The sequence below is a fragment of the Ranitomeya imitator genome, chromosome 5 (assembly GCF_032444005.1).
Source record: "Ranitomeya imitator isolate aRanImi1 chromosome 5, aRanImi1.pri, whole genome shotgun sequence".
Taxonomy (NCBI): Eukaryota; Metazoa; Chordata; class Amphibia; order Anura; family Dendrobatidae; genus Ranitomeya; species Ranitomeya imitator.
The window spans coordinates 405,625,885-405,644,357 of NC_091286.1; the positions used below are offsets into that span (position 1 = coordinate 405,625,885).

The following is an 18,473-nucleotide window of genomic DNA, read 5'->3' on the forward strand; positions in this document are numbered from 1 at the left end:
CAAAATGTATAATTTTTCAGAAATCTGTGAATCCAAAATGCCAGTGATATTTTCCCTGAAATGTGTTTATATGTAGATATATCTTTGTTTACATTTATGTAGATATATCTTTGTTTACATTTTTGGGCCTTTTAAAAAATATAATTGATACAGGAAAGATATATACCTTTGTACCGTGTTAGCCAGTAGATAGAAAAATATTTAGACGTGAGAGTCCTCAGTGGTTTATACCTATTAATGGCTAACTGAAAAGATGGTAACAAATTGCAAGTTTTCGAGACTACGCTGGACCCTTCATCAGGCATAGACTAAAGCAAATTCTGAAGAATCGCATACTTATATACAACACAGCACAGAGAGAAAGAAGGCAATAGATAAGACACATAACGAGAAGCAGAATGATCATGTGAGAGGGATAGCCAAATATATTGGAACACTTCATAGATAAGGAAGTCTTAATGTTTTATGGTACTCTGAATGGGTCTGGTTCTATGTTGTGATGACCCCAGAAGGTCTGAAAATTCCTTAACTGATGTATGATACAGGAAAGAAATATATCTTGGTACCGTGTTAATGTAAAAAGACATAAATCCATGCGACACATTCATTCCTGCACTGTGTCAAAGGTCCTCATGAGTTTATACTCACAGAATATTCTGTCTTTCTGAGATTTGAAATTACCTTTTAAAACAAGTAATTTCATGTCTATGATGCTATGACAGGGATACAAGAATGTTTTGCTACCGGTAGGTCCATTCTTTTTTCTCTTATTGTGTGGCGATGAGAATTCATTCTTGTTCTAAGTTTTTGCCCTGTCTCCCACACATACAGACCCCCAGTTGGACATTTAGTACAAATAATTAAATACACCACATTAGATGTGATGCAGCTGAAAGTACCTGGGATCTTGTAGTCCTGATGTGATTTGGGGATCTTTATCTTGCCTGTGGTCATTATAAATGGACAAGTTTTACATTTCTTCTGGTTGCAAGGAATAATAATAATAATTTTTATTTATATAGCGCCAACATATTCCGCAGCACTTTATAATTAAGCGGGGACATGTACAAACAATAAATTTGGTACGAGTTAAGACAATTTAAACAGTGACATTAGGAGTGAGGTCCCTGCTCGCAAGCTTACAATCTACAAGGAAATGGGGGGACACAATAGGTGAAAAGTGATTATTTCAGGTCTGGCAATTATAATAAATAGGGATTTTCATACAAAGCTGCATAATCCGGTCATCAGCCCGTGTGTTTAAGTGCAATAGTCAAGTATCAAGTGCAGTTATCATGTGCATGGAGGGTGTGGAGACAGAAGAATAGTAGGGTGAAGATTCAGAATAATATTTGGAAGGAGGGAACAGGGCAAAGTTAGTTTACTGAGTAGTTGATGTGGTGGGCTTGTTTGAAGAGATGGGTTTTCAAAGCGCGCTTGAATAGGTCGGGGCTAGGTATCAGTCTGATCATCTGGGGAAGTGCATTCCAGAGAGCTGGCGCAGCACAAGAGAAGTCTTGGAGACGGAGGTCTGAGGTTCGGATTACAGGGGATGTTAGTCTTAGGTCATTTGTAGAATGGAGGGCACGTGTAGGGCGATAGAGAGAGGAAATATAAGGTGGTGCAGAACTGTGGATAGCTTTGTGGGTGAGAGAGATGAGTTTATACTGGACCCTGTAGCAAATGGGTAGCCAGTGTAATGACTGGCACAAGACGGAGGCATTAGTGAAGCGGCTGGACAGAAATATGACTCTGGTTGCAGCATTCAAGATGGATTGGAGAGGAGAAAGTTTGGTAAGAGGGAGACCGATCAGAAGAGAGTTGCAGTAGTCCAGACAGGAATGAATAAGAACGACAGTAAGAGTCTTAGCAGTTTCAACGGTGAGAAAAGGTCGGATTCTGGAGATGTTTTTAAGATGCAGGTGACAAGAGCGAGTGAGTGATTGGATATAGGGAGTAAAGGAAAGTTCGGTATCGAATATGACCCCAAGACAGCGGGCATGCTGCTTGGGAGTTATGGTTGAACCCTCCAGGGTAATTTCGATGTTGGGTAGAGTGAGGTTAGTAGAAGGGAGAAACACAAGAAGTTCCGTTTTGGAGAGATTTAGTTTCAGGTAGAGGGAAGACATGATGTTAGAGACAGCAGAAAGACAATCCTTGGTATTTTGAATTTGGGTAGGGGTGATTTCAGGGGAAGAAGTGTATAATTGGGTGTCATCAGCATAGAGATGATACTGGAACCCAAATCTGCTGATTGTTTGTCCAATAGGGGCCGTGTAAAGAGAGAAGAGGAGGGGGCCTAGGACTGAGCCTTGCAGAACCCTGATAGTAAGGGTACCGTCACACTAAAACGACGCTGCAGCGATACGACAATGATGCCGATCGCTGCAGCGTCGCTGTTTGGTCGCTGGAGAGCTGTCACACAGACAGCTCTCCAGCGACCAACGGTCCCGAAGTCCCCGGGTAACCAGGGTAAACATCGGGTTACTAAGCGCAGGGCCGCGCTTAGTAACCCGATGTTTACCCTGGTTACCAGCGTAAACGTAAAAAAAAACAAACACTACATACTTACATTCCTGTCGCGTCCCTCGGCGCTGTGCTTCTCTGCACTGACAGTGAGCGCCGGACAGCCGGAAAGCAGAGCGGTGACGTCACCGCTGTACTTTACGGCTGGCCGGCGCTCACCAGTCAGTGCGGGAAGCTGAAGGCGAGGGACATGACCAGACACCGGGAATGTAAGTATGTAGTGTTTTTTTTTTTTTACATTTACACTGGCAACCAGGGTAAATATCGGGTTACTAAGCGCGGCCCTGCGCTTAGTAACCCGATGTTTACCCTGGTTACCAGTGAAGACATCACTGAATCGGCGTCACACACGCCGATTCAGCGATGTCAGCGGGAGATCCAGTGACGAAATAAAGTTTCAAACGATCTGCTACGACGTACGATTCTCAGCGGGGTCCCTGATCGCAGTAGCGTGTCAGACACAGCGAGATCGTAAGGATATCGCTGGAACGTCACGGATCGTGCCGTCCTAGCGATCAAAGTGCCACTGTGTGACGGTACCCTTAGGGGACGAGGAGAGGAAGAGGAGTCGGCAAAAGATACAGTGAAGGAGCAGTCAGAGAGGTAGGAGGAGAACCAGGAGAGGGCTGTGTCCTTGAGGCCTATAGAGCGGAGCATAGTGAGGAGGAGCTGGTGATCCACAGTGTCAAATGCGGCAGAGAGATCCAGGAGAATCAGCCGAGAGCAATGACCTTTGGATTTAGCTGTTATTAGATCATTAGAGACTTTAGTGAGGGCAGTTTCAGTGGAGTGTAAAGAGCGGAAACCAGATTGGTAAGGGGTCAAGAAGAGAGTTATCCAAGAAATAGCGGATTAGACGGGAGTGGACCAAGCGTTCCAGGAGTTTAGAGATGAAGGAAAGGTTAGAGACAGGTCTGTAGTTAGCAGTGCAGTTCTGGTCCAAGGATGGCTTTCTAAGTAAAGGGGTTATGATGGCATGTTTAAATGAGGAGGGAAAGATACCTGAAGAAAGAGAGAGGTTAAATATTTTAGTCAGGTGAGTGGTGACTACTGGTGAGAGAGACTGCAGGATATGTGAAGGAATGGGGTCACTGTTGCAGGTTGTAGGCCAAGCAGAAGCGAGGAGCTTGGAAACTTCTTCTTCTGAAACAGGCTCAAAGATGTCTAGTGAGCTTGAGGTGCGGCAGGGAAGGGGATCCAGGCACTGAGGAGATTGCGCTGAGATATTCTGATGGATGTGGTTGATTTTTTCTAAGAAATAAGTGGCCAGATCCTCACCGCTGAGGTTGGTGATGGGGGCCTGTACTTTAGGTTTCAGGAGGGAGTTTAAGGTTTCAAAAAGTCGTTTTGGGTTGTTGGATAGTGAGGTGATGAGGGTGGTGAAGTAGGATGTTTAGCCAGATGAAGGGCAGAGTTATAGGTTTTGAGCATGAACTTATAGTGGATGAAGTCTTCTGCTAAGAGATTTTCTCCACTGCCGCTCTGCAAACCTTGAGCAACACTGTAGAAAGCGTGTTTGCATAGTGTGCCAGGGCTGCCGTTGTCTGTGTCGGGTCTTTCTGCATGTAGAAGGTGCTGCTTCATCTAGGGCATTCTTCAGTGTATTATTGAAGTGTGACAATGCTAAGTCTGGACAGGAGAGGGAGGAGATGGGGGCTAGAGATGTGTGGAGATTGTCCACAAGCTGCTGGGTATTAATGGTACCTGTATTCCGATAAGTGTGGTAAGTGGGGGTGTCCCGGGTGAGGAGACAATTCTTGACAGAGAAGGAAAGAAGGTTGTGGTCCGAGAGCGGGAGAGGGAAGTTAATAAAGTCGTGCAGCAAGCCGGGACGGGAGAAAACCAGGTCCAGAGTATTCCCATCCTCATGCGTAGGAGAATTAGTAAACTGTGAGAGGCCGAATGAAGAAGTTAGAGAAAGAAGATAAGAGGCAGATTGGGAGAAGGGATCATTGATGGGGATGTTAAAGTCTCCCATGATGAGGGCGGGGATGTCACAGGATAGAAAGTGAGTAAGCCAGGTGACAAAGTGGTCTAGAAACTGGCGGAAGAAGCCTGGAGGGCGATAAACAACCGCCACTCACAAGGAGAAGGGCTTAAAGAGTCTGACAGCGTGGGCTTCAAACGAAGGAAATGTGAGTGAGGGAACCGGGGGAATGACCTGGAAAGCACATTGTGATGAAAGGAGCAAATCAATACCTCCACCCTGTCTGTTCTTAGGTCTGGTGGTATGTGGAAATTTCAGCCCACCAAACGCGAGTGCGGCAGCGGTGTTGGTGTCTGAATGCTGGATCCAGGTTTCTGTAATAGCCAGAAGGTTAAGGGAATTAGGAAAAGATTGTGAATGTAAGTTAGTTTGTTACACACAGACCGTGCATTCCAGAGAGCACAGTGGAAAGCGATATGAGAAGGCATGCACTGAATGTTAATAAAATTAGCAGGGTTTCTATATGTAGCTGGAGGAGAGTAATGTATGCTGGTGGAGGGAGGCCCAGGGTTGGGGGAGATGTCACCTGCAACTAGTAGAAGGAGAAAAAACAGAAAGAGCAGGTGGTGGGATGATTTGTATGAACATTTTGAGTGCTGCATGGTGGAAGTGGCTGGTTTGGAATGGGTAAGAAATGTCAGTAGAGAGCCTCAGAGTTATACATGGGAGAGGGGAGAAGGGAGGGGTGGATATAGAGAGAGTGCCCAGAATGTGTTAAAGGGCGGGCGAGTTGTGAGAAAGCAGAAGTAAGAACAAATAAGAAGCAGATTGAAATGATCAATGCATAATGTAGTATGACTGACCAAGAAGCATGATTGTTTGAAAAACGTATGCACCTTACCTGTCTCCCGCCCAACTGCCATTGTCTAACTGCCAAGCACTTTAAACTGTTGCACTTAAATCTGTTGCACACGCGAACCCGCACGCTTGCTATCCCAGCCACACTAAATATATATGAAATGGAGTGACTGCTAGCATCAGGAACCAAATGGTCACAATCAGTAATTAACCAATTAGCATAAGGCCAGAGCAGGCATTACTATGGAGGGTAAAAGGAAGGGTACCTGCAGCTGTTTGAGAGGACAGGGAGCTTCTGACAATGATGCTTCTTAAATTTGAGGGCTGCCTAAAACACAGTAGTGGGGGGGTCTAGAAAAATGGATTGTAATTGGGCATCTTTTTGTAGTAAAGGTTGTAATTTCCGTGCAGCTCACCTTAGCATCTCCAGATTTGGATTGTAGGTGACTACTAGAGGCACCCGATTATTTTCTTCTTTAGCTTTGTGATGTAGCAGGTGATTCCTTGATATTCTGGTGGCTCTGGTAATTTGGTTTTCAATTGTTCTTGGATTGTAGCCCTGATTAAAAAAAAAAAAGTCTTTTTGAGGTAACCAAGGTGTTCATTTCTATCCATGAGGTTGGAACATATACGATTGTATCTGATGGCTTGGTTGTAGACAATAGTTTTTTATGTGTTTTGGATGGAAACTGTCCCATTTAAGGTATGTTGGACAGTTGATTGGCTTCTTATACAGGGATGTTTCTATTTCATTGTACTTTAGCTTAATGATGGTGTCTAGGGTTGAGCGACCTTGACTTTTTTAGGGTCGAGCCGGGTTGAGCGAAACCCGACTATCTCAAAAGTCGAGTCGAGTGAAATCGGCCGATTATGGCGAAAAGTCGAGGATCGACCGAAACACGAAACCCAATGCAAAGCCAATGGGAATAAATTTTTTTTTTCTCTCTCTCTCTCTCTCACTCCCTCTCTCTCTCTCTCTCTCTCCCGTCCCTGAACTGAAAAGCTGGTGTTACACAGTGCAAATCGCTACAGCGCACAAGCGACAACATGGCGATAGGCGTCCACGCCCCTAAGACCTATGTCATCACTCTGCCCACGCCCCTTCATTGGCTGAAAATGGCGCCAAGCGCGTCATACGAAACGCGACTTTGGCGCGAAAGTCGCGTACCGCATGGCCGACCCCACACAGGGATCGGGTCAGGTTTCATGAAACCCGACTTTGCCAAAAGTCGGCGACTTTTGAAAATGAACGATCCGTTTCGCTCAACCCTAATGGTGTCCAAAAAGTTAATTTCAGTGCTGGAGTAGTTGAGTGTTAAGTTGATGGTGGGATGAAATTGATTACACTTTTCGTGGAACGTCTTTAGCTGTGGCTCAGACTCCATCCAGATAATTAAAATATCATCTATATGTAGCGGTAGTAGGCCAGATAGTTTATTCAATAGGTCAGTTGTGTCCTGAATGTAGCTGGGTGTATCCTTTACCAGGGGTTTAAGAATACGCGGGCAGGGTCCTCATTCCTCCTGTACCAGTTATGATTTGTATTGTTTAAGATTATTGTACTTGTTTTTATTATGCATACCCCTCCTCACATGTAAAGCGCCATGGAATAAATGGCGCTATAACAATAAATAATAATAATAATACCCTCTACCCATCCAGATACCTGCTCAGTAAGGGTGCCCACATGAAATAATTGGCCTCTCTGGATTTCCAGATTTGTGGATTTTGGGAAGTATCTAGAATGTCCCTATCAGACGTAGTCTGATCCATACATCTTTTAATTTCCATCTTTTAAATTACATATTTTTAATTACTTTGAATTACACTGAATTCTAGAATGCATTTGGCTACTCATCACTGCTACAATATTATGATCATCATCATCTGTACCATCTAATCGAGCTGTTTTCCTCTTCCCACAGGTATGCACTGACTTTCCCCAGCTCTCCCTAGCTCCTGAATGTCTCTGTATATTGCATTGACCTTCTATGGTATGCATTGACTTTCCCCAGCTCTCCCTGGCTCCTGAATCTCTGTATATTGCATTGATTTTCTATGGTATGCACTGACTTTCCCAGCTCTCCCTGGCTTCTGAATGTCGCTGTATGTTGCATTGATTTTCTATGGTATGCACTGACTTTCCCCAGCTCTCCCTGGCTCCTGAATGTCTCTGTATATCTGAATGGTCAGTGTAATCCCTCCCCCATTTTTATGGCCTTTGTTTTAAATGTGAACATGTGTTCTGGCCCCACACACCCATATTCTCTCACAGCTGAGCAGTGTTAATCCTAGATATATTCTGAGCCATGAGTCTGCTCCAGACGTAGTCCACACATCTTTTAACTTACATCTTTTAAATTACATATTTTTAATTACTTTGAATTAGACTGAATTGGACTGGAAGGTAACAGAATACTAAACCACTACAATGTTTCGGCTTTTTTTCTCTTTCACACCCACACTACTTTCCTTCTTACAATCTCCTGCAATCCCTCCACCTAGTAAAGAACTAGTCATTTCTTCTTCAATCCTCCCCAGCCATCTCTCCTTCTCCTCAGAACTTTTCCTCCACATACAATCCCTTTTCTCCAGACACACACGGCCGCATCATGTCCTATCCTGCTCCCACTTTCTAACGCTCTGTCTGCTACTCCTCATCTCTGGTGACGTATCCTCAAATCCTGGCCCTCCTCAACACATCCCCACTCATTTCTAACCCCCTGCCACAATCCTTTGCACGTTTTCCCAACCATGATAACCTCATACCCATCCAGCCCCCTCTCACCTGGCTCCCCTGCCTGGTGCACTATGGAACGCACGCTCCGTCTGCAACAAACTGCCATTTATCCATGACCTCTTCATCACCAACAAACTATCCTTCCTTGGCATAACTGAAACCTGGCTCACCCCCCCTCTGACTCAGCCTCTCCAGCTGCACTTTCCTATGGCGGATTCCACCTCTCTCATACCCCTCGCTCCATTAACAAACGCGATGGAGGGGTTGGCTTGCTCCTGTCTGACATCTGCTCCTTTACTCCAATCTCGCTACCACCCTACGCTACTCTTCCCTTGTTTGAGGTGCACTCCGTCAGCATCTATTCCACTTCCAACCTCCAGCTTGCTGTCATCTACCACCCCCTGAACTAGCCATCTCCACCTTTCTCGACCACCTCACCACCTAGCTACTTCATTTCCTCTCTGCTGACATCCCAACTATCATCATGGGTGACTTCAATATCCCCATTGACACTTCCACCTCAGTCCTCAGTAGTATCTAAACTTTTATCACTGACTGCCTCCTTTGGCCTCACTCAATGGTCCTCTGAGGCCACTCACAAAGATGGCCACAAGCTGGACCTCATCTTCACCCACCACTGCTCCCTTATTAATCTCATTAACTCACCCCTCCCCCAGTCTGACCACAACTTACTGACATTCTCTTCCCTCTCCTCTCCCAGTGTGCAACCCCCACTCCACAAACTCACTCACCCTCACAGAAATCTCAAACACCTCAACTTACAATCACTCTCTGAGTCCCTTTTCCCTCTTACAGACATAGCTGTTATGAACAGGTGATTCAGAACCACAATGGACCTAGTGGTTAAGAGCACACAAAGTGACCTGATAGATACTAACATAGGACGAGCTCTGAGACGTGGGAACTCTGCTGACCGCAATCCCTAATCCTATCATACCACACTAGAGGTAGCCGTGGATTGCGCCTAACGCTCCCTATGCAACTCGGCACAGCCTGAGAAACTAGCTAGCCCTGAAGACAGAAAAATAAGCCTACCTTGCCTCAGAGAAATTCCCCAAAGGAAAAGGCAGCCCCCCACATATAATGACTGTGAGTTAAGATGAAAATACAAACACAGAGATGAAATAGATTTTAGCAAAGTGAGGCCCGACTTACTGAATAGACCGAGGATAGGAAAGATAGCTTTGCGGTCAGCACAAAAACCTACAAACAACCACGCAGAGGGGGCAAAAAGACCCTCCGCACCGACTAACGGTACGGAGGTGCTCCCTCTGCGTCTCAGAGCTTCCAGCAAGCAAGAAAAACCAATATAGCAAGCTGGACAGAAAATATAGCAAACAAAAGTAACACAAGCAAAACTTAGCTTATGCAGGGCAGACAGGCCACAAGAATGATCCAGGAGAAAGCAAGACCAATACTGGAACATTGGCTGGAGGCCAGGAACAAAGAACTAGGTGGAGTTAAATAGAGCAGCACCTAACGACTTAACCTCGTCACCTGAGGAAGGAAACCCAGAAGCCGCAGCCCCACTCACATCCACCAGAGGAAGCTCACAGACAGAACCAGCCGAAGCACCACCCATGACCACAGGAGGGAGCTTGACCACAGAATTCACAACAGTACCCCCCTTGAGGAGGGGTCACCGAACCCTCACCAGAGCCCCCAGGCCGACCAGGATGAGCCAAATGAAAGGCACGAACCAGATCGGCAGCATGAACATCAGAGGCAAAGACCCAGGAATTATCTTCCTGACCATAACCCTTCCACTTAACCAGGTACTGGAGTTTCCGTCTCGAAATACGAGAATCCAAAATCTTCTCCACTATATACTCCAACTCCCCCTCAACCAAAACCGGAGCAGGAGGATCAACGGATGGAACCACAGGTGCCACGTATCTCCGCAACAATGACCTATGGAATACGTTATGGATGGAAAAAGAAGCTGGAAGGGTCAAACGAAAAGACACAGGATTAAGAACCTCAGAAATCCTATACGGACCAATGAAACGAGGCTTAAACTTAGGAGAGGAAACTTTCATAGGAATATAGCGAGATGACAACCAAACCAAATCCCCAACACGAAGTCGGGGACCCACACAGCGCCTGCGGTTAGCGAAACGTTGAGCCTTCTCCTGAGACAATGTCAAATTGTCCACCACATGAGTCCAAATCTGCTGCAACCTATCCACCACAGTATCCACACCAGGACAGTCAGAAGACTCAACCTGTCCTGAAGAGAAACGAGGATGGAAACCAGAATTGCAGAAAAACGGCGAAACCAAAGTAGCCGAGCTGGCCCGATTATTAAGGGCGAACTCAGCCAAAGGCAAAAAGGACACCCAATCATCCTGATCGGCAGAAACAAAACATCTCAGATATGTTTCCAAGGTCTGATTGGTTCGTTCAGTCTGGCCATTTGTCTGAGGATGGAAAGCCGAGGAAAAAGACAAATCAATGCCCATCCTAGCACAAAAGGATCGCCAAAACCTCGAAACAAACTGGGAACCTCTGTCAGAAACGATGTTCTCCGGAATGCCATGTAAACGAACCACATGCTGGAAGAACAAGGGCACCAAATCAGAGGAGGAAGGCAATTTAGACAAGGGTACCAAATGGACCATCTTAGAGAAGCGATCACAAACAACCCAAATGACCGACATTTTTTGAGAGACGGGGAGATCCGAAATAAAATCCATAGAGATATGTGTCCAGGGCCTCTTCGGGACTGGCAAGGGCAAAAGCAACCCACTGGCACGAGAACAGCAGGGCTTAGCCCAAGCACAAATCCCACAGGACTGCACAAACGAACGCACATCCCGCGACAGAGACGGCCACCAAAAGGATCTAGCCACCAAATCTCTGGTACCAAAGATTCCAGGATGACCAGCCAACACCGAACAATGAACCTCAGAGATAACTCTACTCGTCCATTTATCAGGGACAAAAAGTTTCTCCGCTGGGCAACGGTCAGGTCTATTAGCCTGAAATTTTTGCAGCACCCGCCGCAAATCAGGGGAGATGGCAGACAAAATTACCCCCTCTTTGAGAATACCCGCCGGCTCAGACAAACCCGGAGAGTCGGCCACAAAACTCCTAGACAGGGCATCCGCCTTCACATTTTTAGAGCCCGGAAGGTACGAAACCACAAAGTCAAAACGGGAGAAAAACAGCGACCAACGAGCCTGTCTAGGATTCAACCGTTTGGCAGACTGGAGATAAGTCAAGTTCTTGTGATCAGTCAAGACCACCACGCGATGCTTAGCTCCTTCTAGCCAATGACGCCACTCCTCGAATGCCCACTTCATGGCCAGCAACTCTCGATTGCCAACATCATAATTACGCTCAGCAGGCGAAAACTTCCTGGAAAAGAAGGCGCATGGTTTCATCACCGAGCCATCAGAACTTCTTTGCGACAAAACAGCCCCTGCTCCAATCTCAGAAGCATCAACCTCGACCTGGAACGGGAGCGTAACATCTGGTTGGCACAACACAGGGGCAGAAGAAAAACGACGCTTCAACTCTTGAAAAGCTTCCACAGCAGCAGAAGACCAATTGACCACATCAGCACCCTTCTTGGTTAACTCAGTCAACGGTTTAGCAATACTAGAAAAATTATTGATGAAGCGACGATAAGAATTAGCAAAGCCCAGGAACTTTTGCAGACTCTTCAGAGATGTCGGCTGAGTCCAATCATAAATGGCCTGAACTTTAACAGGGTCCATCTCGATAGTAGAAGGGGAAAAAATGAACCCTAAAAATGAAACCTTCTGAACACCAAAGAGACACTTTGACCCCTTCACAAACAAAGAATTCGCACGCAGAACCTAGAACACCATTCTGACCTGCTTCACGTGAGACTCCCAATCATCCGAGAAGACCAAAATATCATCCAAGTATACAATCAGGAATTTATCCAGGTACTCTCGGAAGATGTCATGCATAAAGGACTGAAACACTGATGGAGCATTAGAAAGCCCGAATGGCATAACCAGGTACTCAAAATGGCCTTCGGGCGTATTAAATGCTGTTTTCCATTCATCGCCCTGTTTAATACGCACAAGATTATACGCACCACGAAGATCTATCTTGGTGAACCAACTAGCCCCCTTAATCCGAGCAAACAAATCAGACAGAAGCGGCAAGGGGTACTGAAATTTGACCGTGATTTTATTTAGAAGGCGGTAATCAATACAAGGTCTCAGCGAACCATCCTTCTTGGCCACTAAAAAGAACCCTGCTCCCAATGGCGACGACGACGGGCGAATATGACCCTTCTCCAAGGATTCCTTTACGTAACTCCGCATAGCGGCATGCTCAGGCACAGACAAATTAAACAGTCGACCCTTAGGAAACTTACTACCAGGAATCAAATCGATAGCACAATCACAATCCTTATGTGGAGGTAGGGCACTGGACTTGGGCTCATCAAATACATCCCGGTAATCTGACAAGAACTCTGGGACCTCAGAAGGGGTGGATGATGAAATAGACAGAAAAGGAACATCACCATGTACCCCCCGACAACCCCAGCTGGACACAGACATTGATTTCCAATCCAATACTGGGTTATGGACTTGTAGCCATGGCAACCCCAACACGACCACATCATGCAGATTATGCAACACCAAAAAGCGAATATCCTCCTGATGCGCAGGAGCCATGCACATGGTCAGCTGGGTCCAGTACTGAGGCTTATTCTTGGCCAAAGGAGTAGCATCAATTCCTCTCAATGGAATAGGATACTGCAAGGGCTCCAAGAAAAAACCACAGCGCCTAGCATACTCCAAGTCCATCAAATTCAGGGCAGCGCCTGAATCCACAAATGCCATGACAGAATAGGATGACAAAGAGCAGATCAAAGTAACGGACAAAAGAAATTTCGACTGTACCGTACCAATGGTGGCAGACCTAGCGAACCGCTTAGTGCGCTTAGGACAATCGGAGATAGCATGAGTGGAATCACCACAGTAAAAACACAGCCCATTCTGACGTCTGTGTTCTTGCCGTTCAGCTCTGGTCAAAGTCCTATCGCACTGCATAGGCTCAGGTCCATGCTCAGATAATACCGCCAAATGGTGCACAGTTTTACGCTCACGCAAGCGTCGACCGATCTGAATGGCCAAAGACATAGACTCATTCAGACCAGCAGGCATAGGAAATCCCACCATGACATCCTTAAGGGCTTCAGAGAGACCTTTTCTGAAAATTGCTGCCAGCGCACATTCATTCCATTAAGTGAGCATAGACCACTTCCTAAACTTCTGACAATATATCTCTACCTCATCCTGACCCTGAGACAGAGCCAGCAAATTTTTCTCTGCCTGATCCACTGAATTGGGTTCATCATACAGCAATCCGAGCGCCAGAAAAAACGCATCAATATTACATAATGCAGGATCTCCTGGCGCAAGGGAAAATGCCCAGTCTTGAGGGTCGCCACGTAATAAAGAAATAATGATCTTAACTTGTTGAACTGGGTCACCAGAGGAGCGGGGTTTCAAAGCCAGAAACAGTTTACAATTATTCTTAAAACTCAGAAACTTAGCTCTATCTCCAGAAAACAAATCAGGAATAGAAATTCTTGGCTCTAACATAGAATTCTGAACCACAAAGTCTTGAATATTTTGTACTCTTGCAGTGAGATGATCCACACAAGAAGACAGATCTTTAATGTCCATCACTACACCTGTGTCCTGAACCACCCAAATGTCTAGGGGAAAAGAAAGACAAAACACAGTACAGAGAAAAAAAAAATGGTCTCAGAACTTCTCTTTTCCCTCTATTGAGAAGCATTAGTACTTTGGGCCTCCAGTACTGTTATGAACAGGTGATTCAGAACCACAATGGACCTAGTGGTTAAGAGCACACAAAGTGACCTGATAGTTACTAACATAGGACGAGCTCTGAGACGTGGGAACTCTGCTGACCGCAATCCCTAATCCTATCATACCACACTAGAGGTAGCCGTGGATTGCGCCTAATGCTCCCTATGCAACTCGGCACAGCCTGAGAAACTAGCCCTGAAGACAGAAAAATAAGCCTACCTTGCCTCAGAGAAATTCCCCAAAGGAAAAGGCAGCCCCCCACATATAATGACTGTGAGTTAAGATGAAAATACAAACACAGAGATGAAATAGTCTTTAGCAAAGTGAGGCCCGACTTACTGAATAGACCGAGGATAGGAAAGATAGCTTTGCGGTCAGCACAAAAACCTACAAACAACCACGCAGAGGGGGCAAAAAGACCCTCTGCACCGACTATGCGTCTCAGAGCTTCAAGCAAGCAAGAAAAACCAATATAGCAAGCTGGACAGAAAATATAGCAAACAAAAGTAACACAAGCAAAACTTAGCTTATGCAGGGCAGACAGGCCACAAGAATGATCCAGGAGAAAGCAAGACCAATACAGGAACATTGGCTGGAGGCCAGGAACAAAGAACTAGGTGGAGTTAAATAGAGCAGCACCTAACGACTTAACCTCGTCACCTGAGGAAGGAAACCCAGAAGCCGCAGCCCCACTCACATCCACCAGAGGAAGCTCACAGACAGAACCAGCCGAAGCACCACCCATGACCACAGGAGGGAGCTTGACCACAGAATTCACAACACATAGCCTCCCTTCATGACCCAGACGCTGCTGCCACTTTTTATAACACCACAATAACAGCAACACTCGATTCGGCAGCACTGCTCATGCATAGAAAAACTCATACACTCAACAGGCAGCCCTGGCGGACAAGCTTGACCAAAGAACTGAGACGGGCTTCCAGGATTGCTGAGCGGAGATGGAAGCGATCCCGCTCTACAGACCACTTCACTGCATACAAGCATCCCCTCGCCAGCTTCAAGTCTGCGCTCACTGCTGCAAAACAAACTTACTTCTCATCTCTCATATCCTCCCTGTCTCATAACCCTAAACAGCTTTTCAACACTTTTAATTCTCTACTCCGTCCCCTGCACCCCCTCCCTCCCCTCCTCCTTCTGCTGACGACTTTGCCTCCTTCTTTAAACAGAAGATCGATACGATCAGAGAAAGCTTTGGCCCACAGCACCCAATGCCCCTCTTAGCTGCTCAACACTGTTCCTCCAAAACCAGCTTCTCCACCATGGCAGAAGATCAGCTCTCCACCCTCCTGTCAAGATCACACCTCACCACTTGCACGCTCGACCCGCTCCCGTCCCACCTCATCCCTAACCTCACCACACTCTTCATCCCAACCCTAACATATCTCTTCAACCTATCACTCACAACAGGTGTCTTCCCCATATCCTTCAAACATGCCAAGATCACACCCATCCTCAAAAAGCCCTCCCTCGACCCATCCTCTGTATCTAGTTATCGCCCGATATCTATTCTCCCTTATGCCTCAAAATTGCTGGAACAACATGTCTATCTTGAACTGTCCTCCCACCTCTCCTCCTGCTCCCTCTTTGCCCGGTTCCAATCTGGCTTCCGACTCCAACACTCAACTGAAACTGCCCTAACTAAAGTCACCAATGACCTACTAACTGCCTAAAGCAAGGGACACTACTCTGTCCTCCTCCTCCTGGACCTGTCTTTTGCCTTTGACACTGTAGACCACTCCCTTCTGCTGCAGATCCTCTCATCTCTTGCATCACAGACTTGGCCCTATCCTGGATCTCATATCTGACAAACCGAACATTCAGTGTCTCCCTCCCCCACCACCTCCTCACTCCGTCCCATGTTTGTCGGTGTTCCTCAAGGCTCTGTTCTAGGACCCCTACTCTTCTCCATCTACACCTTCAGCCTGGGACAGCTCATAGAATCCGACGGTATGCAGTATCATCTCTATGCCGATGAAACGCAGATCTACCTATCCGGACCTGACCTCATCTACTTACTCACCAAAATCCCTCACTGTCTTTCTGCTATCTCAGCCTTCTTTTCTGCTCGCATTCTAAAACTGAACATAGACAAAACAGAATTCATCATCTTTCCCCCATCTCACTCTACCCCTCCACCAGACCTGTCTGTCAATGTCAATGGCTGCTCAGTTTCCCCAGTCCCTCACGCCAAGTGCCTCGGGGTGATCCTCAACTCTGCCCTCTCTTTCAAGCCACATATCCAAGCCCTTGCCTCCTCCTGCCATCTCAAACTCAAAAATATCTCCCGGATCCGGGCACTCCTTGACCACGACACCACAAAAACACCAGTGCATGCCCTTATCATCTCCCGCCTTGACTACTGCAACCTCCTACTCTCTGGCCTCCCCTCTAGCACTCTGGCACCACTCCAATCCATTCTACACTCTGCTGTGACGTCACCGCTGTGCTCTGCTTTACGGCCGGCGCTGACACAGTCAGTGCAAGGAAGCTGACGGCGGGGGACGTGACAGACATCAGAATGTGAGTATGTAATTTTTTTTTTTTTTTTAACTTTTACAATGGTAACCAGGGTAAATATTGGGTTACTAAGCGCGGCCCTGCACTTAGTAACCCGATGTTTACCCTGGTTACAAGTGAACACATCGCTGGATCGGCGTCACACACGCCGATCCAGCGATGACAGCGGGTGATCAGCGACCAAAAAAAGGTCCTGATCATTCCCCAACGACCATCGATCTCCCAGCAGGGGCCTGATTGTTGGTCGCTGTCACACATAACGAGATCGTTAGCGGGATCGTTGCTACGTCACAAAAAGCGTGACGTTGCAACGATATCGTTAACGATATCGTTATGTGTGAAGGTACCTTAAGACTTCCTATCCTTATCTATGAAGTGTTCCCATATCTATGGCTATCCCTCTAACATAATGATCATTCTGCTTCACGTCATGTGTCTTATGTATTACCTTCTCTCTGTACTTTGTTGTGTATAAGTCTGCGATTCTTCAGAATTTGCTTTAGTCTATGCCTGATGAAGGGACCTGCGTAGTCTCGAAAGTTTGCAATTTGTTACCATCTTTTCAGTTAGCCATTAAAAGGTATCAACCACTGAGGAGGACTCTCACATCTAAAAATGTTTCAAAAAAATAATTGTATGTATAATTAATAAGCAGTTTCCTAGCGGAAGTCACCGTAAGAACTGTGCACACGGTCAGTAATTGGCAGCGCTTTGGAAGCAGCACATGTCTGCTGCATCACTTTCCTATAAATTATACATTTTGCTTTTAAGAAATAGACTACATAACAATGGAAATAGTACAACAGCAATACTCAACGGATGCCAAGAAAATGATGCTGTAAAGCGCATTTGTATCTAGACTGGGCAAGGACAATTTTTTTTTTTTTTAGAAATTATAAATGGCAACCTCCAAATGTAACACTTTTCCAATATTGCATCCCAGCAATAATAGTAGTAAAAAGTGCTAAAATGTAATGGCTATTGAGATCAGTGTGCATTTTATGTAAAAGGGATAGCAGTGATTTGGCAAGATGGCAAGATTTTGGAAAATTGCTACTCAAGCTAATCTGTTTGTTTGTGTTTTTTTTTTTTACACATTTTTGAATTCTTTTCATCACTTAAATAAAAAAAGAAAGCAAGTGTGGTACCGTCGTAATCGTACTGACCTAGCCAACCATGTTTCCAGGCCACTTTTTTTTGCTGCATAATGAATGGCGAAAAATCAAAGCCCAAAAAACAATTGTGGAAATGCGGGTTTTTATCCCGCAATTTCACTTCAATTCAAATTCTTTCCCATTTTCCAGTAAATTGTATAAAATGGATGGTGTCATTCAAAAGTACAACTAGTCTCACAAAAAAGCGAGCCCTCGTATGGTTTTGTTAGTGGGAAAAAATAAAAAAAGTTACGTCTCTTCGAAGAGGGAAAAATTAAAGTACAAAATCGAAAAATAGCTCGATCCCAGAGGTCAAATAATAAAAAAAAATAGAAGTTTGGTATAGCTGTAACTGCACCGACATGGAGAATCAGGTTTGCAGCACAATGAGCGCTGTGAAAACAAAACCTGTGTGCACACCTGGGTGTGGTGCCGAGCCGGCCGCTGCTTGGCGTTGTACACGGGCGCCAGAGCTGCCCTCTCATTGGAAGCATTGTTCTGGGCTGGAACATGGATGAACATAGTGCAGTTGCCATTTTTTTCCACACAGGCCATTGCGCAACGTGTAAAATCGACCATGTGCACTGGCTATAATGGGGCCGAGCACCTCCTTGGCGCGCACAGACCACCCTCCCATCTGAACGAGCCCTTAGGCCGGCCTCACACTAGCGAGTTATACGGACGTATGAGAGGCGCAGAAAATATGGATTGCATACGGTACAATGATTCTCTATGGCCCAGCTCCTATCTGCCGTATTTTACTGATCCGTATTATACGGTCTTCTACGGCCGTAGAAAATCGCAGCATGCTGCGTTTGTCACCGTATTGCGCAAAAAATCCACCAATGAAAGTCTATGGGGGCGAGAAAAAAACGGATTACACA

At 45.9% G+C, this 18,473-nt stretch overlaps 1 long non-coding RNA gene across 1 annotated transcript; it reads right to left on the bottom strand.

The window, feature by feature from the left end:
- Nucleotides 1-906: 906 nt before the first annotated feature.
- Nucleotides 907-17,031, bottom strand: LOC138680773 (uncharacterized). Its single transcript, XR_011321765.1, has 3 exons — nt 16,884-17,031; nt 5,728-5,870; nt 907-944 (listed from the first exon to the last, which is right to left on the bottom strand). It is a non-coding gene; the product is annotated as an uncharacterized lncRNA (long non-coding RNA).
- Nucleotides 17,032-18,473: the final 1,442 nt, after the last annotated feature.